Source organism: Haemaphysalis longicornis, unplaced genomic scaffold (genome assembly GCF_048455015.1).
Source record: "Haemaphysalis longicornis isolate Haplotype H1 unplaced genomic scaffold, Haemaphysalis longicornis Haplotype H1 scaffold_5, whole genome shotgun sequence".
In the NCBI taxonomy this organism is placed as follows: Eukaryota; Metazoa; Arthropoda; class Arachnida; order Ixodida; family Ixodidae; genus Haemaphysalis; species Haemaphysalis longicornis.
The window spans coordinates 9502837-9527904 of NW_027526385.1; the positions used below are offsets into that span (position 1 = coordinate 9502837).

Below are 25068 nucleotides of genomic sequence, written 5' to 3' on the forward strand. Positions count from 1 at the left end.
TGCTACCTGAATTTTCCCATCACATATCTTTATGAGGAGTTTCCGGGATCATTTACATTCTCACCCAACCTTCACCATCATGGGCTGGACGCGATCATCGAGGCCACACGGGCTGTGTGTGGCTGAGCCAGCAGTTGACCACCTCTCCCGCCTCTTGTCCCCAGGGCGTGACCAGCGCATCAAGCGAAGTCCGATGTAGTTCTCATCCAATGTGGTTCTTTGTACCTATGACACTCTTTCACTGCATTCAAGCCATTTCTTTTGAGTGGGTACGAATCATAGATAACATCATCGCCAACCGTGGCGACAAGCACCTCACCGTTTTCTGTCAAGCGTGGCCTTTCTCATCACTGTCATCGAATTGTTCCTCTTCATCGCAATCGTATCTTACCTACGAAGCAGATCAGGCACGTAGTGTGGCACAACCGTGCTCGAGCCAGGAGGAGGAAAACAATTAAATCTATCTCATCATCTACCATGGTTCTTCGCCTCCGTCCTACTGTCACTTGATATAATATCGACACTAGCAGTTCGAACTTTTAAGCTAATTGGGGTCATGTGTCGAAAGCAACCCCGGACAGGGGATGCATCAAAACCCTCAGAATAGGGAAAAAAGAACAAAGAAACGGCCATGTGAAGTGTTCGCCAGGAACGCACCAATTAACGAACGCCGCTTCTAAACACCAAGGCATCATCGTCAAGTATAGCAGCGCACTGGTATGCCAATCAGAAAATGCCGCACAGGAGACAATTGGCGCGATGACCATATATAGACATTCAAAGGCAAGGAGCCAATCAGAGTGTGCCGCGATCAAGCGCCAAGGGGTTAAAAGCAGCAGGGAAGAGGCAAGAAACGAGGAGGTTGAAAAAGCACGTGAGCTTCTAGGACCCAGCCAGGGGGATGCGGCCAGACCACCGGCTATGCCTACCAAGCCTGGGTGGGAGCCGGCCGACTTTACGTCGGCTGCGGCATCGTAGGCGCACGACAAACCTGTGTCTTTGTGTCCCCAGCAGCGGTGGTCGTTCACCTGGGGCCAAAGTCCACGCTCCATCGACCTTCACTTCGATGGCCCCGAAAGGATACGTTCGTGCAGAGACCTACTTGGGACCTCCACCAAGAGCGGCTACCAGACGATACCCACCGAAGAAACATGTCGCGACGCGCGGAGCCCACGTCGTCCAAGGAACGACCGGGTGCATCGAACGCCGGCATCAACGACAGAAGCCGACGGCTACCACCGAGTCGCGGCCACGCAAAGGTGGACACGTCCAGGGCCGATGACCGGGGTAGGCCAGTCCAGTACGGACGCGTAGTATAGGACACAGCTTGGGACTAGTTGTTGTAAGGAGAGTATTTAAGACAAGATGAATAATTGGTAATATGTGGACAGGGGTCCTTGGATTCGAGTGTACAGAAACTTTATAGTAGAGGCTTTTGAGTTTCGATTTTAATTGTATATCTTTGATTTTTAGTTAGGGGCTTGATTGTTTATCAGTTGTGTACAAATAATTTCTTTGGTATTTTACTTCAGTGTTTTCCAAGTGTGCATTAAATGTGTCTTTTGTTAAACCCGTCAACGGCTTTCCTGCATCCACCTCTCGGAGCTGGTTAAGACAACCTCAGCATCCCAACGCGTGATGTAAAAATAACTGGCGAGCCTGGCAGTATTGATTTATCCCTATACAGATATTCCCATGGGGTCCAGTCACGTGTTTTACCAGCTCCGAAAATGGATTTGGGAAGCTTGTTGACGTTGGTTAAAACGCGAGGTTTGAACAGAGCATTTTGTTTAGTTGTTCGATGGAGAGAGGCTCAATGTGCACGAGAGGTTGGATGCCCAGCTAGAACAGTTGTTGCCACAAAATGCAGAATTAACGCGGTGCCTCGAGTAAAGACACAAAGCGAACGGTAAATGCGCAGCACGTGAAAACGATGGCACGCGGACCATCGACCGCGATGAGTCACGTGAGATAGAAAGAACGCAGGTCGCAGATTACGATGAGGCCGCGAATAAAAAGGCACAAAAGAAATAAGCTATTGCTTTGGACAGCTCGCTGAGGAGAAGTGCACGTTCGTAGAGCGACGCCATGAACGGGCAGGTGTGTACAACCGCAGGTCAGGAGGTTATAGATGATGACACCAGGCGAGGACGGCTTGCTGCCGCCTAATAGCTATAGTGACTTGGTTGTACGATCTCCGAAATATTAAAAATGAGACTAGGGTGGGTGCTATACCCGGCGCCGGTACGAGCATCGGGCCAGAAGGCCTTAATGGTGGTCCCTGAAAAATTCCTGTGCGTAAGGAGAGTATCCTTTTCACTGACAAAGCCAGAGCAAGTGTCGAAGAACTTAAGGTGGACACTACGGAAATGGAGGCTACAACAGGAGGCAAAAGTGCACAGCCACTTAAAAAGCTTTGTGACAAACTAAGACAGCACGTAGAGACCACATGCTTGGCAGTCGACCAAACCAAGCGAGGAAAGCAGTTAAACAGGGGTGCCGCAAAGGAGAAAGTGGGCGCAGACGAGAAGGTGGCCCGATCCCCCAGTAAGCAACCTCGCACGGACATCAGCGAGAAAGAGCATGCATACCATGTGAGACTTCGAAGTAAAGAGAAGGAGACTGCGTGAGGCATAGACTGGTTAGTGTGCGGGAGCGTAGCCATACTGACAAAGTGAGACTAACAGGAAAAATTGCCCGGATAAGAGAAAGCCAGAAAGCGGCATAGACGAAGGGCCAAGATGAGAGTAGGCAATAAGGAGGCCCGGAGTGAACACGAGAAGGGTAGCTCATGAGAAAGATTTGACTCTGTGAGCAGTTGCGAGCTAGTAGAGGGCAGAGAACCGCGTTCAAGGGCAGAGTGACAGGTGAAATCGTAAAACGATGGTTTCTATCCAACGCGTCGAGCCAGGCTGTGCCCTCGGCACACGAGCAATATGAATAAAGTTGGTTGTGATTACCGAGCGGATTTTTAGTTAAATGTGCCCAATGGAAGAGGCGGAAGATGGTGAAGCTGAAGTCAAGGGTAGACAATCCTGATGGAAAACACGGAGTGGAGTTGGAAAGGAATAGGAACCATAACGGTGACGATAACGTTGTCTGTTATGAAATGGATTGATTGAACAACTTTTATTTGCCAGATTTGTCGCTTAGCTGTCGGTCAGGATCCCTTGGTCCCTGGCGGCGGTCGTATCCATCTGGGCGAGCTGGGTCTTGACACCCGGGTCGGAGCTGAGTAGCGCGGTCTCCCACTGCTCCTTTGAACCTATGTTGAGTGATGGCTGTGCTTTCTTACTGCTTTGCGGGTCATTTCACCGGAGAGGGCAGGACCATATCATTTTATGTCGGTCAGCCCTGTCATCGCACGCCTTGAATTTATCTGTATAGAGCCCTGGGTAGCATCGGCTGTAAGCAACTGGACTGAGGAAAACAATAGGTCTGCAGCCGTCGCCACGTTACTGACTGCCATTAGTCCAGTGTCTTGTCTGGGGCTTGGTATTACCCTTTGTAGCCTACAGTGGTTGACTACATTTTTGTACAACACGAGTCTGTCCCTGCCTGGCCGTCGCATCGAGTGAGCGTGTGCGTTCCCGGCCAGGTCAGAGTCGGTCGGTGCCCATACCAGTTGTGTTTTGCCGTCTCGCGCCATCGTCAAGCCAGACTGTAAAAATTGGAACGCCTGGGTGAGATGCATCGCCTCGCATAGTTTAGAATGGCCGACTTGGAGTCGCTTACTCTAACTTTGGTACACGGGGCCGCGACCATTGCAGGGCAACGGCCACCTCCTCACCAACCTCCGGATCCGCCGACCGGAGCGAGACAGAGTTGATGAAATTTCCCTGCTGATTCACTACCGCTAAGGCTGTAGATTAGCAACGTGTGGGTACGAGCGAGTAATTAATCTATTATAACTTTGTTGAACGCAGTAAAGAAAACACAGGACGAGGGATCTCCCCTGTACCCCTCGTCCTCTTTTCTTTACTCGGCTCAACAAAGCTTTAAAGGCCATGGTGTCGCGGTGATATCTTCGGCATCCACCTACATCACGTCCTCGGATTTTGAGAATCCTTCTTGCCGAGCCCTGGCTCTGGCCTGTCGTGGCTCCTCTTTATGTACTGGATGCATGTTTAGGGGAGGTGGCGGGATATGTACGTGAGTCCGTATCTCTGCTGGTATCGAGGCGTTCGTGCCTTGCCCACGTCTGTAATTTATTTTAAGAGAATGTAGAATTTTTCTCTCTGCCTGGCTCTTACGACGGCGTTCCTTTTGTACTGTGTAGTGGGCTTCTATAAGATCACTGAGGGTGGTATAGAGGCCGAGCGCTTGAAATCGTTCATTTGATGATGTTATAGGTATACCAAGAGCTTGTTTGTGCACTCTCCTTATCATTTCGCCTATTTTGTTCTCTTCATCCCGTTTTAGGTTCAGGTAAGGAGTAACGTATGTAATCCTGCCTAAAACAAAAGCCTATACCAATCTTATTAGGTTATCCTCTGTCATTCCGTGGTGCCCGTTTGAGATGCGCGAGATCAGCCGAATTGTTAGGTGAAAGTTTTTTTTTCCGAGCGCATATAATTTCTATGTTGTGCCCGTTGGCCTGAATTCTGAGGTGCAGAACTCAGATGCCCTGAACTGTCGGGATATATGGCGTACCACCTGCAAAAAGTTGATTGTTGGTGTAGGTCAAGTCGGTTTTGCTCCGCGGCTGGTGGAACGGTATATTAACAGCTCTGATTTTTGCGGGAAGGAACTCAAGCCTCTCGGTCTTACGCACCATTCCGAAGCCTCGATTCTGCATTGTGGGGTGTCCTGTACATCCCGTCGCTATCCCCCGCCACCCAGAGCGTGATATCATCAGCATACAGGCTGTGATGTAGTCTCTCTATGTCGTCTAGGATTTTGGGAAGTCCCATCATGGCCACACTAAAAATTGAGGGCGAGAGGACCGATCCGTGAGTCGTCCACGTGCTTCCGAGCTACAATGTGGCCGATTCCAGCCCCTATGGCAAGTGTAGCCGTTCGAACCAAGAGAAAGTTTTTTATGTAATTGTACGTTCTGCAGCCAATTCCTAGCTTTTTTTAAGATCGCCGTGTGATTTTCGTTGTCGAATGCCTCGGTTTCTAAAGGAGAATAGTTGTCTCCGTCCATATAATTGTGTTTAAGCCTGAGCATTATGCCTTTCATTGACAATTTTGGGCGAAAACTTATCGTTACCGTAAAGAGTCCTTCCTCTTCTGGGTATTTACGAAGACTTTTCAGGATAACATGTTTCATAAGCTTACGTATGCATGACGTAAGTGATATTGTTCTTAGATTATCTATATGCAACTGTTTACCGGTTAGCGGGATCATCACCACCTTGGTGGTTTTCCACTGCCCTGGGGTTTTACTTCGTTCCCAACACGCCTTCATGTACCGGGCCAAGGCCTCGACAGAGCTGCCGTCCAGGTTTCGCAGCATCTTTGCGTGATGCCGTCTGGTCCCGGGGAAGATCTTGTCCGGAGGTCCTGAATGCCACCACGTACTTCACCCACCGTGTTCATTCATCTTGCCCGTGTATTATTTAGGCTCTTCTTTTGGGTTCGTCCCTTTATATCTTTCACAAATTACTTTAATTAGGTCCTCGTAGGACCCTTTGAATCGGCCCAGTAAAATTCTCAGGTGGTGCTTTTCAGTGGTTTTGCTATTTTTCGGGTCAATTAGGCATACAAGAATGCTCTATGTTTTCTCAAGGCCAACCTGGGGTTCCATGCTGTCGCATGTGCTGTACCAATTCACCTCGTAAGTTTGGTTGAATAGTCATCTATCTCCCGGTTCAGGACTGCAGGACGTCGGCGTAAATAATGGTTTAACTTCTGTCTTCACAGTCACCTTTGTAAGCTTCGCTTGGCTTCCCGCATGTGTAGTAGGCTAGCATCGGCCTGACCGAGGTTTGCCTCTCACGGTATGTCTTTAGTTGCTTGCTCTACGCTACTGCGTAACTCAGCTGCCCATTTCTCGATATCTTTATTATTGTCATGGCCCTCTTGAATTTTCACATAGCAATGCACTGGGTCACATGCTGGTTAATCCATTGTACACTTCATATATAGGGACGTGCCGCATCACTGGGTCGCGCAAGGCAAGCCTAAGCGAAGACGAAGAGGTCGCCCTGAGGCAGACTGGCTCGAGCTGCGCTGTTATCCTCGGCTTTGGACTATACGTCTCAGACTGATTCTTTGAGAATATATTGCTTTTAGGCACAGTGTGTGAATAGTCCGAATCTGCCTCGTAACATCTTTTTGGTGAGGGTTGTGGTACCCGTCCCTGTGCCTGTCAACAGCGCAGCAACACCACACCACAAATCTTCGGAGTGGGCGATACATTCGTCGACGCAGGATTCCTCCTGCCAACGAAGCCGCACCCGTTGCGCCCCTCATCATCGTATATCATCCCCGTGACCCAGGCTTTTTCACCGGGGAGGTCGACACCGACAGGGAAGAATGGATACGCATGTTCGAACGTGTCAGCACCCATAAAAGGTCGGATTGCACAATCATGCTGGCTAACGTACCTTACCTTCTAAAAAACACAGCCAAATCCTGGTATGATACCAGTGAACACACGCTGACCACCTGGGATGTTTGCAAAGAAAAGATGTGGCAATATTTGGCAGACCTGTGGGTCGCCAGCTCGCGGCACATAAACAGCTCGCTTCGCGCGCCCAGTCCTCCACTGAATCGTATATGACGCATATGCACGGTTTTGACCCTCCGCTCAAAGCTTGATCCCGAAATTTCGGAAGCCGACAAGGTAGGCCACGCACTTAAGGGAATTGCAGATGACGCCGTCCATCTGCTGATGTGTAAGGATGTCGCTACCGTAGACGCCATTCTTAACGAATGCCGACTCTTTGAGGGGGCGAAATGCCGCCGCATTGCCCACCAGTTTAGTCGCTGCCTCACACGGCGGCAACGTCGTCGTGTCAAGATGTGTCGCTACCACCACGCACAACGCTGACGCCTTACACGGAGGCTCAGACTGAGAGCCCCACGAAAATAGTACACCGTAAGATCGAGGCTATGGCTCCAGTCGCTCCGCACGGCGCTCACGACCGGAACGGTCCCGCGATTTCCCTCATCCATGCCGTCCTTAAACAATAGGTGACGTACCTGGGCCTTCCCTCGGTTTGTGCCTTGGGACACCAGGTTCCCTGAGACGGCTTCCGTATCCCTTCCCCCCGTACTGATGTCCCGCGGCACTACGATGTTCCACCGCGCTACCGACGGCGCAGCCCTGGTGAATGGAGAACAGCGGACGACCGCCCCATCATTTTCAACCGCCATTGCGTTGGTCACGTCTCCCATTATTGCCGCAGCAGCTGGTCGCCATTTCCCGTCAACGGTTTCCCCAGAACAGCTACTCCGACGACTACCCTCAACGTTTTCCTCCACGTCCTCAGCTGCCCTTCGCAACCGACAACACACGACGCAACTGCTCTAGCCGCTCGCCGTCACCTCATCGTCGCCAGTCGCGTTTGCCACCCATTTTCGCAACCTCCCTCTCAGAAAACTAGTCTGTGCTGCTCCCGGGGGTGATGCTGCATTAACGACCCGGCGTATAAATCCTGTGTTGTCTTCGATTCCAAGACCCAATTTAATGGATATTCACGTTGACCGGGTTCGTGTTAGCGCTTTAGTCGACACAGGTGCAAATATTTCCGTTATGAGTTCGAACCTTCGCCGCAGTCTTCGGAAAGTTATGACGCCCGCGATATGCTGTACCGTGCGAGTCGCCGATGGAGGAACGACCACCGTAACCGTAATGTGTACCACCCGAGTCGTAGTTGCCGGACATTACATCCCTGCCTTGTTCACCGTCTTGGACACATGCCCTTACGACATAATATTCGGACTGGACTTTCTGACAGACCACGCCGCCCTCATTGACAGCGCCGCCGGGGTTTTATACTTTCAGCTGCCAACAACACCCCTTGATGACATTACCCCCACTTAACGGCTTTGGGGCGCCAAACATGCTCTATTAGCTCCCTAGGCCATGACCTACGTGCCTTTATCGTCTTGCCTGCCAGTCGCAGATGACGACTACCTTGTCTCGCCCGTCACCGATATACTCCTTGAACGCAAAGTGACCCTTCCTTATACAGTCGTGACTGTCGCGAAGAACGAAATAGGTCTCCCATTTTTGAACTTCGGTTTCTCTTCCCAAGTCCTTCCCCGTGGATTTTCGCTGCTACACTGATCCTATTGGCTGAATGCTAAGATTCCGTGGTGACATCTGACGCCTCTGAATCCTCTACGGACAGCCAAACGGACACTTCACAAACTACCAGTGTTTTTATAGATGTGATAGCGTCAGACCTTTAACCTCGGGAAGCCCATCAGCTCCGTTATCTTCTAGCGTCATATCAGGACATTTTCGACTTGGGCAACCGTCCCTTGGGGCAGACTTCCCATGTGGCACATCGCATAAACACTGGTGATGCGATCCCTATCCGCCGACGTACATATCGTGTCTCCCACGCCGAACGTACCGGCATTCAGCAGGAAGTAGAGAAGATGTTGCGGAAAGTTGTTATTGAGCGCTCTTCTAGTTTATGGGCGTCAACAGTCGTGCTGGTCAAAAAGAAAGACGGCGAATGGCGATTTTGTGTTGATTGCAGACGTTTAAACAAAATAACCAAAAGGACGTTTATTCACTTCCTCGAATTGATGACGCCCTCGATTGCTTGTACTGGGCGTCGTATTTCTCGTCCATTGACCTGAGATCAGGGTACTGGCAAATTGCAGTCGAAGCCACGGACCGCAAAAACACCTCTTTTGTAACACCAAATGGACTGTACCAATTTAAGCTGAGGCCGTTTGGTCTCTGCAATGCACCAGCCACATTCGAAAGGATGATGAACTCTCTTCTTCATGGATGTGAATGGATGACATGCTTATGCTATCTGGATTACGGTATCGTCTTTTCTCTTACGGTTAAGACACACTTGCATCGCCTATCCGACATCCTGGCTGTTTTTCGTAGAGCTCGACTTCATCTAAATTCGTCAAAGTGCCAGTGCGGTTGCTGTCAAATAAAGATCCTTAGGCACATTGTTGACGGTACCGGAGTCTAACCTGACCGAGAAAAATACGGGCCGTAAAAATTTCCCTGTTCCTCGATGGATGAAAGACGTTGGAAGCTTTGTGGGGCTCAGCTCCTACTTTCGCCGCTTCATCAAAAACTTCGCTGAAATTACAAGGCCCCTCACAGATTTGCTTAAGCACGATAACCCGTTTTCCTGGGTCCCTGAGCAAGTTTCCGCTTTTTCGACTAACGTCAACAATCGCACTAATCCGCCTATTCTGGCACACTTTGACGCTTCCGCTACGACCGAAGTTCACACGGACGAGTGGCCACGGCATAGGTGCTGTACTGGATGAGAATCACGCCGGTCTCGAACCAGTAATAGCGTATGAAAGGCGACTTTTCTCACCTTCCGAGCGGAACTAGTAGGTCACCGAGCGCGAATTCCTAGTTCTTGTATTGGCCGTGAAAATATTTTGTCAAATTATTTGGTTTCTGAAGGTAGGACGCAAAAATTGTGCAGTACATGTCTCTTGTGAACGGGTTGGGTATTTGGGTGCTTTTGCTGTCCGGCTCACAAATGATGTTATTAAAGTGTCATGATGATGTAATATTTGTGCTTTTTTGCTAGGTTGAAGTTATAAATGTTGTGAACCTAAATCAAAGTGAGTTTTGTGAATAGGTGTCTTTTATATGCATTATGCTCTACGCCAGCTACATGCCGTATTCCTTTTTTTTAGCTCGCGCGTTCCATTATGTTTCTTTTGGTTCTGTTTCCCCGCACAACAAAACGATACTAAGTTGAGACATAATTATTTATAGATATATATTTTAACAGCATATGGAAAAAATACTTAAACTAGTATTCCAACAATTTTTTATATGCGCGTAACTGTATTGTTTACATGGTCATTCCAAGACATATTTGTATTGAATAGTACACGAAGTGTTTTTACAGGATCTAGCACTTCTATAGTTTCACTGCCACGACTGATATCTGCGTTTGAGAATGTGATTGACCACCTAGGCGCACAGAAAACCACTTGGATTTTTAGTGTTAGGAATTCACCACGTTCTAATCGCGCATCTCCAACAATGTTTTGTGTTGGGTTTGGTAATTAGAGCTGGAAAATAAAATTGTGGTATCTGCGTAAATGACGTACTGCGGAGATATAGTGCTCTGAAGAAATTTAGAATTTATGTCGTCGCATTGTGCTTATGATGATATTTTTAAGCGAACGGAAAGAAGTCAGATATTCCATCCTTGTTTTTCTGTAGTTCGTGCACTTTTTGATGAAAAGCATGCTAAAGACTCTATAGCGCCGGAAGAAGAGACTTGAATCCTCCTTATGAATAATTCATTTGTGACTCTTGAAGAATGCTTGGAGCCTATAGGTTCATTCCTTGTGTCGACGAGGTTTTTCTGGTTAGCTGTTGGTTTGAGGGAAGAAACTCTTCAGAATATATTTGTCTTTGTGCGACGCATTTTAATATCACCTGCGCCCCCCCCTTGTCCAGCGCCGGGCGGCTAGCTTAGCTGATCTCGCCTGCCTTTAAAGGTATTTCTTCGTCTCCAAAAACCCGATCAACCTAGAAAGATATTCCCTTTGACTCCTATATTTCTTGGCTATATTCATACTCAGAAGCAGTGCCGTTCACGCTGCTTCTAGACTGTTTTTGCTTCCAGCGGTTCTTTCCCCGAAATTGCTACGACGGAGATGCCAGTGATGTGCCACACAAGCTAGAACAAAATTGTGGTTGATCGCTCTGTCATAGGAATCGGTAAAACACGAAAGTGAAAGGTGCCTTCACAGGAGCAGTTGAATGTTTAAGGAACCTCCTCCATGTGAGAAGGGGTCGCGAGCCTGAGCATGCTAAGCGAAGTCACGCCGACGTGCAACAAACAAAAAAAGTAACCGGTTTATTCCGGGACGAAATAAATGCCGCATATCTGCTCCTTCTTCGGAAATGTCGACAGACGACGATAGTGTTTCTCGACATTTGCAACGTAAAGGCCTCCCTTCGCCTTTCCGCTCACCTCTAATGTCGTTCTTGCGTCGCGCTCCTCTCAAGGTAAACACGCTAAACGTTTGCTAAAAGCAGTTTGAATGTACCGCGCTCCACTGCTCTAGGCGGGTGCCTCCATGCCAGCGCTTCTTAACGGCGGAAACACGCGTGAATCGAGGTGCCCTACTTCAACATTTATAGAACCGCGTAGCCGTAGTCCACATGCGTTCCGAGCAGAATGTGGAACCTATGTAGTGGAACCTTTCGTAACTGTAGCCGCTTGAATTCTGAAAATGCCGCCAGGAGCTATAGTGGCGCGGGCGACAGCAGGCGACAGTCTGAATTTTTTTCTGCAGTAGATTTATTCATTTCGTAAATATCAAGCATCTATTAATTTTTTTGTAAAGCAACACTGTAAATATCTCTTGTGTATTATTTTCTGTCTTATAGTTGCGCAATGTCTTCTTCTTCAACAATGTTGACAAGTATATACTTATGATATATGAGTATGAACATATACATTTTCAATGTGAGTATATAAGGCTATTGCGCAGACTTAGTTTCACTTTGACCGGGCGGCTGGAATCGAGTCACAGACAGACAGACAGACAGGCATTGAGACGGACGAAAATTCCGGGGTTTAAGTAACCCAAGAAAGACTACCATCTTTAAAAAAACATGACATGCACAGAAACGGCAGCTCGAAAAAACGGTCATGGGAACAATGCCACAGTGCAGCATTGCCTCATTTCATGCGCGTCCCCCGTACACGAAGACACTGGCGTCGAGACGCCAACTTTCGGCGCTCATTAGAGTCATGATGCGTCACTTCGCTTTGCCTCTCCTTGGCGGAAGCATCATCTTAATGAGTCATGGGGAAGGTCATGAGTCATAGGGAAGGTCATACGGCGAGTCATAGGGAAGGTCATCAAGCTGCTCCCGTCGCTGCTCATAGCGCAGTCGGTAGAGCGTCACGTATCTCCCGTTGCGGTGAGAGGTCTCGAGAGGGCATGGGCTTGAGTCCGGGCGCCGCAGCGTCAATGGCATTTTTTCTGGCTTAGTCACTTACGTGAAGGATGTGACGTGAGTGAGATCTTCGTGTGCCCGGCCATAAAACACTCTCGTGTTCAAACTAAACTCATTCATTCGCTCTTCCCCCAGATTGCTTGCGGCTGGTGGGCCTCCCCTAATTTTTTGCGCATATGTCCACGTGATTAAAAGTGCACTTTAGGACGCTTTTCAGCGGCTACAAGAGGCAGATGGGTGTCAAATGCCGCTGTAGAGGCCTCGGGCAGTGCCTCAGAGGTTCTATGGGAAAGGAACAAAGAAAGGAAGGGTGAAAGCACCACCCTGATCATCGTGCGACAGTGATGCAAGAGTACTTGTTGGATGCATAACATTATGTCTGCTGCTAAGAATGAAACGATGACACCTACAGAGCCTGTTTAGGGAACTGTAAAGGTACCATCAATTTCCGGAAAAACATTCATCCTCTTCGCAACGAGAAATATTCTGCAACCAAAAACAATCTTACCCTGAGAACCTTCAGGACTCTTTCAATTAGTCCCAGTGTTTTCGGGTGCCTATTGAGGAATCCCCAGTGGTAGACCTTTTGGTTAAACACGCCTTCAGCCCAGCGCTGTATTTGGGTGCGATCCGCGAAGTCTTGTATAACCTGAGTCATTATACTGAAAGGGGAAATAAAGGTATCAATTTCACAATCTCTTTATGTATTGGCAAACACTGCAGGTAGCACTGCTTCCCAACCGGAAGGGAAAAGGTTTGGGCGCGTTGGTTCATCCTCAGACAGAAAACAAGCGCTAAATAAAAACACAGGACGAGGAGTGCACGGGACAAGCGATAACTTTCAACAATAGTTTATTGCTGTCCCAGCGCTTATAAACACGTGTGGCCAGCATGAAGAGAGGGGGAAAAAAGGGAAACATAAAAAACGGTGGGCAAAACAAAACAAACTGTGACGTGCCGCCTACGACAACAAAGCCAATTCAAGTTTCGATAAAGCTACAGACGGCCTGCTGACGCATTGATCCCTCGACCTTGCTATCTCGGCCGCTTCCACAATTTCTCTTGTCAGGCCCGTCCACTCCTCGTCCTGTGTTTTTATTTAGCGCTTTTTTTCCGCCTTCTCAACCGGAGATTCGTTATTTTAGCTGCGTCAGTTGTGGCTTTACAGCGAAGCTTTGCGTCTCCCACTAGTGGCAGTGTCAGAAAATAACTGGAGAAAAGCCAACTTTTCCTAATGAGATTCCGCAGGATGCTCACCAATCACACCGCACGAACAATTTAGTGCTCACATGCATAGTGTGCTTCATTGTCTCAGAAAAAATGCAGTTTACCTTCATGTCATTGAGCCATGATGATGAATGCATTCTCTAAGAGGCAGACAGATGGTACGCTGAGAAACCCTAATTAGCACATTCAGATGACCTAATCACAGGGAATAAATATTAAATCATATCACATTTGGTTATCCGACCGTTGTCGTAGATTTGCTGTTTGGCTCATTGGATAGTGGACTTTCGATGTGTATCACAGAAAGCTTCGCGTTTCGACCATCTTTATTCCAAGAAGGGCGCTTGCTTTTTTGCGAACAGTTCATGATAGTACACGGAACATGACTTCCGGCACCACGTGCTATAATTCAGTTGTGCTGGCGATATATGATACCTCAAAACGTTGTTAGAAAAACTTAGTGACGTACGTATATAGATATCTGCAGATAAACGGAATTCCCAGTTATACAGAGGGTTAGAAATTCGGCCTTACAGCCTTCTCGCTGCAAAATAGTGCCTAAACCCATTAGCCCTTTCTCTCGTGAAATAATTTTCAAATTCAGAGATAGTGCGCCTCTCTTGATTTCTTCCTGAGAACTAGGTTTTCTGATTTTACACCCACCCCCGCATCCGGCGTTCACGAAGTCACCCTCAGCCAAATAAACAAGGTACCGTTTCTTTCAATTCCGTGGTTACCTCTACCAACATCCTTACAGGCCCTACTCCACATTATCTCAACCACACCATTGACTGGCGTCTAACCGTTTTTAACTGATTGTTAAGCTACGGTAAACCTTGTGAAATTCCGGAGACGACGAAAACGACATGGGAGACCAAGTAGTAGGCTACAATAACTTAATCAACCTCTTGTTTTAATGATTGTTGTTTACCTTTTATTGCAGTCAAGGGAGAGCCCATACTTGGTTTCTGAGGCAGCTGCAGCCAGATTAAAGAAGGCCTGTAGTTTTGGTGACGTCTTCTGATCGAATGGCTTGTCTGCGCCTTTTTTGTACAGCGACTCGTAAAATATAAAAGTGCACACGCCGTCCGGAGGCACCACGATGTCTTGGCCGTCGGGGCTGACGGTGCAGACGACGGTGTTGATATCGATAGGGGTGCCTGAAATACAAGATACAACGAAGGCTGTCGTCATGTTGCAAAACTGGGTACCCAGGGGTTAATTAGGTCATTTTTCTCATAATGGCTGCAAGATAGGAGACACTGGCTGTCAGTTATCCAATCAGGTTTACGTGACCCAGCGACACACTTGCAATGTGAACAGGTACTCATTAGAGTTGCAGTGGCGCATCATGATCATCTGCTTGAAGCGCCACTATCCTCATCATGAACAGCTGCCGACCATCATCAGCAGCAGTGCGTGCCCTGCAGCGTCAGCAGTGGCACGCGCCACAGGAGTTCGAATACGACGGCGCTCCAGGGGCGGTGGCATGTCTACGCCACTCTCTAAGTTTCGGCCGGGCCTTACGCACCCGCAATAAATGTAGGAGGGCCACAGGGCATAACCGAGTCCACGGCTTCCTTTCCTACAAGTTGTTACCTGGAGGTTCCGCGCCTGATATTCTTCGTGGGGCCCACCAACATAGCGACGTGGAGGACCCGCCGATACCGGTGGTCAACGCACGCCACCTCAGAGGTTGGGTTTTCAAGCTTGAGGCCACCTTCTCGCTGAATTACGTCACCATTCAGCTGCTTAAGCATTTCATCCTCTTGGAGACGCTTCCGCTAGGCAGACGCTCTTGCCCTCCCAACGCCCAGCGAAACCCCCCATGATGACCTTCGCGCTGCCGTGCTCAGACACTGCGGCTTCGGGCACGACTGCTTTCCGTCTACAGCACAGGAGGTGCCGGAAGGGTCGGCATACGCTTCACCGCCGCTCTCTCAAACCTTCAGCACCATCGGCGTCATTTCTTGCAACGAGTGCCGCCATCGTAGACTCTACCTCCAGCGCAGAAGAGGTAGAGTCTACACCGACGGGTCTACACCTACACCGACGGGTCTGGGAGCTTACGACATCGCGGACGTACACCGAACAGCGCCCGCCTCGCCACTTCTGTGACTCTACGCGAAGGCACCGGCGAGCGACGCAATATCCAGGCGGTGACGTCACTTCCTCCTCGGCTGAAAGCACCACCCTATGACCTCTGCACCGCAGCGCTGCTCCCTCAGTGCCAGACTACACGGCAGGTACAGTCAACCACGAATGAGATGCACAAGGACGCACCCACCATAAGCCGTTATGACCATGTGTCTTTCATCCTGCTGAAGCAACAGCAACAGTGACTCTTCCATGCACGACGCTCTCAGCCGCCACAACATTCTGGACATTGCTACCGTCCTCCCGTGTGACCTGCCCGAAAACCACGAACCTTGTGGGCTAGCGAACAATGAGCGAGCGGCGGTAGACGTCCGAAACCTTGCAACGTACGAAGCTCTTACGGCAACAGTGAGTCAAAACCTGGAATACTCCAGTCGTGGTTCAGCTCCCTATACACCTCTTGCATTATCGCCAGGTCATCCGCCAAACGACGCCGCGTTTTCTGGTCCGACGTATCGCTGCTAGAAGCTACCGCACAAACGCCGTGCAGCTGGCGCCCAAATGCTCGCTCCACATGAACCCGACCCATCCACGACTGTCCGGGCGTTAAAAGATGCGCGCTAAGGCCCTTTTACACGTCCTTTAGCGATAACGGTTCGTTGGAGTTCGAAGGGCATATCACCGCCATGCTACGTGTCTCGCCCGCCATTAGAGCACTGCACGGGCCCGGGCCGGCCCAAAATCCCGGGCCCGACCCGGCCCGCAGGCCGGTCCGGGCCGCCCGAAGTCGATTATCGGCGGGCCTGGGACGGGCCTGGGCTCAATGCCTCGGGCCCGGGCCGGGCTCGGGCTTGAATTCATAGGCACGGCCGTTAATAGGTCCTACGTGAAGTGTAGAAAAAAGCATCAAAATGAATATTCTTCGTTTATATTTGCGCGCTTTTTGGTGTTAGTTGTACGCATTTTGTTTTAAAAACGTGTTTTGCTAGGTCTGATGGTCGCTATGCTGCAATTGTAATGACATTTCTTGTACTGCATCAAGATTTTATATTTTGTTGTATAACATACCAAAGATACGATTACAAGGAATGCCCAAGAGGGGAAGGAATTAATCCAGACATCCTGGAGCTGTGCACCTATGTCTGTGTATGTACACGTGTGTTTTAGATGTCGCACCAATTGAAATGCGGCTGCCGTGGCCGGGAATCAACCTAGCGTGCCAGAGAAACACCACCGCTTAACAACCACTGCAGGTGAAGTATTTCAACGCACATACATACTCGTTGATTCAAATGCGGATCAAAAAAATTCAGCAATACCAACTTCTGGCCGATAACACCATGTGAAGTTGCCAAGAGTGTGGTCATCAAAGGTGATGGTGTCTCTCGTGTAAGAATACGAGCTATTATTACGCCGATGTGGCGTGAACTGCAGATGGTGAAAGCTAAACTACGTGCACTTTTAAACCCTTATTTTTTGCGTTTCAGTTCATGACGTGCTTGTACAGACTAGATGCTCCGTCTGATCGCTCGGAATATAATAAACAAACTTTCTTCAGCGTCAAAGAACGGGCCTGGTCACACACGCGCGGGCCCTCCCTAGGCCAAAAAATAAATTACCGGGCCGACCTGGGTCTGGGCTTGAGATGGCGGGCCCGGGCCAGGCTCGGGCCAGGCTCACTTATGAATGCCCAGGCCCGGACGGGGCTCGGGCTACGTGTTACGGGCCTGGGCCGGGCTCGGGCCTGAAAATCAGGCCCGTGCAGTGCTTTACCCGCCATTACCCGTAATCAGAAGCGTCACTTCAAGCCACCACGACGGTCCAGGGCACCTAAACTGCCTACTCATAGACGAAGACAAGGTCGACCGCGGCCCTCATTATAAGTTATGGTACCAGCACCAAATGTAGGAGAGCCACGGGGTATAACAGAGTTCACGGCTCTCTTTTCTACAGAGTCCTAATCTATGGCTTATGCCCATTTGCAGTGGAAACCGAGGCTGTAGGCCCAAACACGGAACAGTTCTATCTGTGGTAGTTCACTCAGTATTGAGTACAGCACCAGGAGACTCAGGCACCGTCACTACCGAAAACGCACTGAATGCGTACCGTGTGATTGTTACAGGCTGCCCCCCACAAGGGGCACCTTCAGCCATCTTGGTGGCGATATTGGCGACACCACGGACCCTTAGTTCCCAGCATAAGCTGCAACCTACCGTGGTGATGTGTTTTAAGGTGAAAGGAAGAAACATCAAACGGTGGCCGTCGGAGCGCAGATCAGGCTCCGGCGGATGGGCTCTGTGTCTGTTTGCCAGGTAGGGAGCTCCGGGAGCTCCGGAAGCTCCGGGACCTCTCCCGGTATCAGGGTAACCCGAGCGAAGAAAGTACCCTCGTTCCCTGCTGCTTCTAAACTATAGCATATAGTATTTTCAAACACCCCTCCAAACGAGATCGGTCCCTGAAAAGGGGCCGCACCGAAGATTCTTTTCCTCCTTTGCATTCAATCTCGCCCCAAAGCCTAATAATTAGTCGCTGTTTTTATAATCGACTCTCTTGACAAGACAAAGTCCATGACTTCCCTGTCTGTGTTTCTAATGTCCAGGTTTCTCCAAAGCCTTACCGAAAAGTCGTGCACGGCAAAGAAACTCACAATGGGAGTTTGGATAGAAGTAGAAAACAAACAACAATCCTCTGCCTCCTCAGGCAAACGCGCAAGGTCGATGTTGATATCAAGATCACGCCCCATCGCAGCCGTAATAGCTGCCAGGGCGTGATCTCTGATCGAGATCTTATAAATGAGACGGAAGCAGATCTTCTCGAGTGCCTTCGAGATCAGGACATAACAGCAGTGAGGCGAATCACCGTACGCCGAAATGACCAATTAATACCAACAAAGCATATAATCTTGACGCTTCACCGCTCAAGACTTCCTGAGGCGCTCAACACAGGTTCCTTGACATGTCCAATCCAACCCTACGTGCGCAACCCACGCGCTGCTTCAAGTGTCAGCGGTTTGGGAACGGCACAAGCTCTTGCCGTGGTAAACTGATATGCGCAAAAGGTGCAGCACATGATGACATAACTGACAATTGCGCATCTGAGAGCTTCACCTGTGCGAACGGCGAGGGACCACAGGCTCCCTATTCTAGGAGTTGTGAAAAGTACAAACTAGAAAAACAGATCATTGCCTTGAACGTCAACGAAAATATCACCTTCCCAGTGGCGTGATAGAAGTGTGCCTCTTCTTTAACGCCAAAGAAGCTCACCGGGGAGCAGAGCGGCGTCTGGTCTTGGCTGGGACCCTGTAACTACAGTCGGACTTGCTCCCGCCGCCCTCCCGCCTTGCCTCCCCCCACCTTCCCCCCCGTCGGGCTGCCTCCGGCGGCCCAAATCGTCACCACACCACCCGCTCAGTCTGCAGTGGCTGTGCTGGCAACCACGTTCCTTGGGGATGCTGCTGCATCCAGTGTTTTCTTTCCACCGGCATGAAGGACACACGAGGGTCACGGAGGAGATGGAGACGGAGGAAACCGCAGTAGCTCCCACCTCCGCCGCACTACCTGTGCTACCATGGGCGCTTCTGACGCCGTCCGCGCTTTTGGCTCGAGTGAAGGCAACCTGAAAGGGTGCCAAGTCCGGGAGTTCCGTTCCACCAGGTACCCCTTCGAAACCTGATGATGACATGGATGTGGGACCTTTCCTGTCTGCTTCGCAGCAGAAGGAGCGGGCCTCTCCATCAAAGCGTCCAGCGAAGGTTAAAAAACGCTCCCAAGAGTGCAAGCCCCAAAAGACTACGTAAATAGTCACACTCAAGTAGCTCTAACACATTTTAATGGGAAGAGAAAATATTCTACAAGGAAATTCCAGGGGCCATCTAATAATCTTGTTGACGTGTACGAGAAGCTGCATGCTAGTCAGCCAAGTTTAATGTGTGTTCAGGAAACACATTTGAATTCCAAGCACTCAAATTGTTTCAATAGCTATATGGTATTCAGAATGGATAGGGATCGCTGCACACACTCTTCGGGCAGTGTGGCAATAATCGCCCAGAAGTCCTTAGCATGCCACCCTGTCACATTGAACACTGTCCTTGAGGCTGTAGCAATTCGCACAATATTACGTTGGTAACCGCATGCTTCATATCTATTCCTCCTGATTTTACACTTTCGCCGTCTGACTTCGGTGTGCTGGTTGACCAGCTGCCCGAACCATACACCCTCGCAGGCGATCTTAATGCGCAAACTCTCTTTGGGGCTCTTCTGGCACGGATGCCCGAGGTCACCTGATAGAGAAATTTCTTACGTCTTCAGTAGCATGCCTCAACAAAAATAAACCCACATACGCAAATATAGGACACAACGCACACTCGTATCTTGACTTGGCTATTGGCTCCACATTTCTCTTTCCTTGTCGCGAGTGGGGTGTAGGCACTGACCCATACGGCAGTGACCACTCCCCCACCTCACTAACATATATAGGTAAAGGCCCACACAGTCCATCTTCCCAGAACAGGCATTGAAAGAGCTTCCTAACTACTAATGGAGCTCATCCTCGAGGCGGCCGAAAAGACCGTTCCCACGCTCTGGTGCTCCGCGCAACCAGAGGAGGCCGTGGTGAAATGAGGACTGTAGGTGGGCGCGAGAGGCCCAGAACAAGGCATGGGGTATCCTTCGTTGGTGACCCACGTCCGGTAACCTCGTCTTGTACAAACGGCCAAAGGCGTTCGGAAAACGTGCGCGCCATCAGGCAAAAGAGAGAGCTCGCACTCATTCATAACAGACAAACTCATACACAGACAGACGCAAGGTATGGATACGTATACGCAAACTCACAGGACAACAGACACACAGCCTGCCCTGGTCACTACAAAAGGTGACACACTTAAAGACCAGGCTACCACACTCGCACAACACTTCCAACATGCGTCCAGTTCAGCACACTACACGAACACTTTCCTGAAGCATAAATCCTCTTGTCAAAAGAAGTACCTACGCGACAAAAATAAATCTTAGGCGTCTTACATCTCCCTGTTTTCACTACATGAGCTGAAGTCTGCTCTGAGCACATCTACACCTTCAGTTCCAAGCCCAGACAACATTACGTACACAATGATACAACACTTCCACGCACACACACTTCAAGCACTCCTTCACTTATACAACAGTCTGGTTTTCGGGGCAGCTTTTAAAGTCTTCGAGGGAGGCTATAGCTGTAGCTTACGTGAAAGGGGGGAAGGACCCTTCCTCTTCCACTAGCTATCGACCCATTGCAATGAGAAACTGCCTGTGCAAGCTTTTTGACAAGATAATTAACCTGTGGCTTGTGTACTTCCTGGAGTACAACGGTCTTCTCAAGAGCTGCCAGGCAGGCTTCAGGGCGGGGCGCTCCAACAACGATCAACTTGTTGCGATGGAATCCTACATAAAAGATGCCTTTATTCACACACAGTTCTGCACTACAATCTTTCATATGGAAAATGCCCACAGCGCGTCATGGCGATACGGTATCTTCAGGGACTAGAAGTCATTCGGTGTTTCGTGCAACATGCCTAACACCCTTTCTAGCTAGTTGTCTGAACGACCTTTCCGAGTAAGAATTGTTAGTGCACTCTCTAATATACATGTTAAGGAAAATGGCGTGCCTCAAGGCGGTGCTTTGAGCTGCACATTCTTTATAGTGAAGATGAACTCGCTCCATGAGGCATTGCCAAAAACCATTTTTTGTTCAGTTTATGTATATGATGTCCATATATCTTAAATCATGTAATATGCCATTCTGTGAATGACAAGGCCAGCTCGGCGTGAACAAACTTGCCGGCTGGGCAAACAAGAATAGTTTTAGGCTGAATCCTGCAAAACGCACTTCCAATGTGTTCTCCAGGAAGCGTGAGTTTCGTCCGGACCCAGACACTACTCTGAATGGCAATTCGCTTTCTGTGAACAAGCAGCACAAGTTTTTAGGTGTTGTGTTTGAACACAAACTCGTATTCATTCCTCAAATCAAGCAACTGAAGCATAAATGTCTCAAAACAATGAGTATCCGTATGGTTCTCTCCCACCAATCGTATGGGGCTGACAAAGAACTCATGCTGCGCTTGTATACTGCTTTGGTTGAGTCTCGTTTGGACTATGGCAGTGTGGTGTATGGGTCGGCGACAGAAACAGCATCAAGAATGCTGGACCCAGTGTTACACTTGGGGTTACGCCTTGCGTCGGGTATTTTCCGCACTAGCCCAGTCGAGAGTTTCTATGCTGAATGCAACAAGTGGTGCATTGAGGACCAACGAACGTAAATGGACTTGCTCTACGCTTTTAAACTTTCATCGCTGAGTAACCATCCTTTTAATCCTGCTTTTAATGATACATCCGCATCTTCACTGTTTGTACATCGCCCGTCAGTCCCTTTGCCATTCACACTTATGGCGAGAGAGGAAGCTTCGGGTTTCAACATCTCCTTTTTAGACACTTACACATCTTCTTTTACTGACATTTTACCACCCTGGCAGCTTCACCCTGTATCTTGTGACTTGTCCTTCCTAAAAATTGATAAAGCCAGGCTACCAAAAGTGCTATTTTGCAGCACTTTTTGTCCCTGCCGTATAAGTATCAATGTGCAGAGTTCTATAGTGACGCATCAAAAACAGCAACCATGATGTCTTGCGCTGCTCATGGGCCAAACTTTGATGCATGCAGAACCATGAGCACATACACCACAATTTACTCAGCTGAATCATACGGCATCTTACTCATTCTACGATACATTCTTGAACAGAGAATTCCAAAGTCCATCATATATACTGATTCCTTGAGTGTTGTGCGCTCATTCGCATCACACAAGCCATGCAAAAACAGAATTGTCAGTACGGCCCTCAACACTATCATGTCTATATATGCCAAAAAACTTTTTTTGGTCTTGTGCTGAGTTCCAGACCACGCTGGGATCCCTTGCAATGAGGTTGCGGATGACAGGGCCGCTGTCGCCGCAATCAGGAACACAGTAGCCATAACAACACTACCGCGGAGTGAACTTGAGCCAGAAATCCCACAACATCTTCGTAACAAATGGCAAGCACAATGGAATGAACAGACAGATAACAAGTTACACGTAATAAAGTCCCACTTGGGACGATACCCAACTGTCTCCCAAAACAGACACATTGAAGTTACCTTAGCTAGGATACAGATAGACCACACACATGTAACACGAACACACCTGCTCACTAGCTCACCAAGACCCATGTGTAGCAGGTGTGGGGAGGGCCTATCCGTAGTCCACATCCTAATCACATGAAAGGCACTCGACACAAGACAGGGACAGTTCAAGGAACTATACAGACGACACATTCCGCTGCACACTTCCTTGTTTTTTGGTGACAATGCCATGTTTTCTCTGCAACGCGTTTTTAAATATTTGTCTGATGTTACTTTTTAAACCTCGTTTTCTATCATGCGGAATCAAAACTGGCCTGATACACAAGCCATCACCTTTGCTTTTATTGTTTTTACTGTTATTCTGGCTTACACATTTTAGTAGCCACTGTTTCTGTTGTATACTTTCGTTTGGCGCTCTTTTCCCCAGATTGCCTTGCCCCAAAACCCAAACCATCATCATTACAGGCTAACGATTGGAACAAGCAAACAAGTTCGCGGTTCATTTTCAGCTGCACTGGCAAGGATCAAGGCAGCCGAACTGCGTGGGTAGCTACGGGACAACAACGCGCATGCGCCGACAAGATTCAGAGTCAGTGACACTGGAGACGGTAAAAATATAAGGACGAGGATAGACGACGGTGTATCACAGCAGCGGGCGAATCAGGCACGGTCACTGCCGATCACGCACCGAATGCGTGCTGTGTGATTGATACAGCTACGTCGATTTTAATTTCTGTTTCTATGTGCACTGACGCGTCTGCGGCTGCTTCTGTGATATTGGTCCACAAACGACCTCCTACCGTCAGAGCTGGCAAAGGTACTTCCAGAGATGACTAATAAGATTGAAACTTTAAGGTAAGAACTTGACATAGTAGTGGTAAATGAGTGTGTTAAGTATGTGCGCGACACTTTTAACGACATACAGAGTAGCTTGGGGAATGTCTGCTCGGATTTCAAGGAGGTGCGCTCGGACCACGAGGTTCTTAAGACGGAAAAGAAAAAAACTGAAAGTTGAACTAGCAGCTACAAAAGCTTAGGTCAGTAGAACTGAAACCGTACAGCCGGCCAAACTACCTTAGAAGAAAGCGTGAAGATATTTGCAGCTAAGCTGGGTATCAGTGTGGAAAAGTCGGAGATCGATCTGATCCATCCGGCGCCTTCGAACGACAAAGCTAAGCCAAACTTTTGATTAAGTTCGTAACTCGCTCATCGCATAACAAAGTGCTTGCTTCAAGCATCTAAGATGTAGAGGTTTCCTTCCCGGAGACTGGGGCTGTGTACATAAATGAGCATTTGTGCCCAGAAACAAAAAGTGATTCATGGAAAGGCAACATGTTCGCGCAAAGAAAAACAGTGGAAGTTCATTTGGCTACAGCAGGAAAGATTATTGTGCGCAAAACTGAAAACTTGCCAATAATACACGTAGCCTATGTAGACGACTGGGTAAAGATTGTTTAGACGTAGCTCCCGCCAAACCATAAAGTGACGCCTTCATTTAAGGATAGGCACAGTACGAGCTTTAACATTTCACTTCTGCATTGCATCAGCATTATTAAAACTATGAATGGCCTTGAGGTGCTTACACGGGAACACAATTTAGTTTATGTTGTGATTGCATTAACGGAAACATGGCTCCAGCCTAACCAAGTTATATATATATTGCAGGAAATCATGTAGCATATCTTTCCACACCAACACAAACAAGGGGTGGTGTTGTTATATTATCAATAAAACAAAACTTGGAATTCAAATAATGTACCTGCGTAACCAACCAAGTACCCTGTTAATACGACAAGCTGTTCGTTGAGCGAGGCATAGGGGTAACAATTGGCGCGTTATATCATTCATGAAACTCTCGGCATCTTTGTTTTTGGAAAAAGAAGTATTTCTAGATAACTTGGTGATAAAAAGAAAAAAACCTGTATGTATGAAGATTTTAACCTTGATCTGTTTCCAAAATTGCAACAATGTGTACAGAACAATCTACCAATCTTACGGATTCAGAAACACCATCACGCACGCAACACGCATTACTGTTCATTGCTACACCCTTATCAACCCCATGCTGGACAACTACGATGTCGGCGATGCTTTTTCTGGCATTCTAGAATGAGACATCGCAGATCATTTTCCCATTTTTTAGATGCGACGCATTTCTTGCTCTCGGGCTTGTCCCTCCTGCATCGTCGTCGCGGCGTACGTCGGCATCCCTCCTTCGTTCTTCTCTCCCACAGCTGTGTACAACAATCTCACTCCGGCTCATTAGCATACCACAGCTGGCACGCTTGTTAGGCGCGGGCTTCGCTGCGTTAACAACTGCTCCGGTGCGCGCAAGCGCGCGCATGCGCGACTCTCCTCCGTTGTCTCCTCTCCTTCAATCGCCGCTGTGAATATAAAGCGGGTATCGCGCCTCAGTCAGGCACTCGCTCTCGCACTGACGTCACCTTGCTTTGACTATTTCGTGCTTGTCTACTTCGAGCTTGACTTGATTCT

At 48.8% G+C, this 25068-nt stretch overlaps 1 long non-coding RNA gene across 1 annotated transcript in view; it reads right to left on the minus strand.

The window, feature by feature from the left end:
• The window catches only part of LOC144139037 (uncharacterized), a 41790-nt gene that overhangs the window by 6031 nt on the left and 10691 nt on the right, over positions 1 to 25068 (minus strand). The window contains exons 2-3 of the long non-coding RNA XR_013316025.1: positions 14262 to 14490; positions 12612 to 12765 (exon numbers count right to left, since the gene is read on the minus strand). This is a non-coding gene — a long non-coding RNA (uncharacterized LOC144139037). The remainder of the gene's footprint in view (positions 1 to 12611; positions 12766 to 14261; positions 14491 to 25068) is intronic.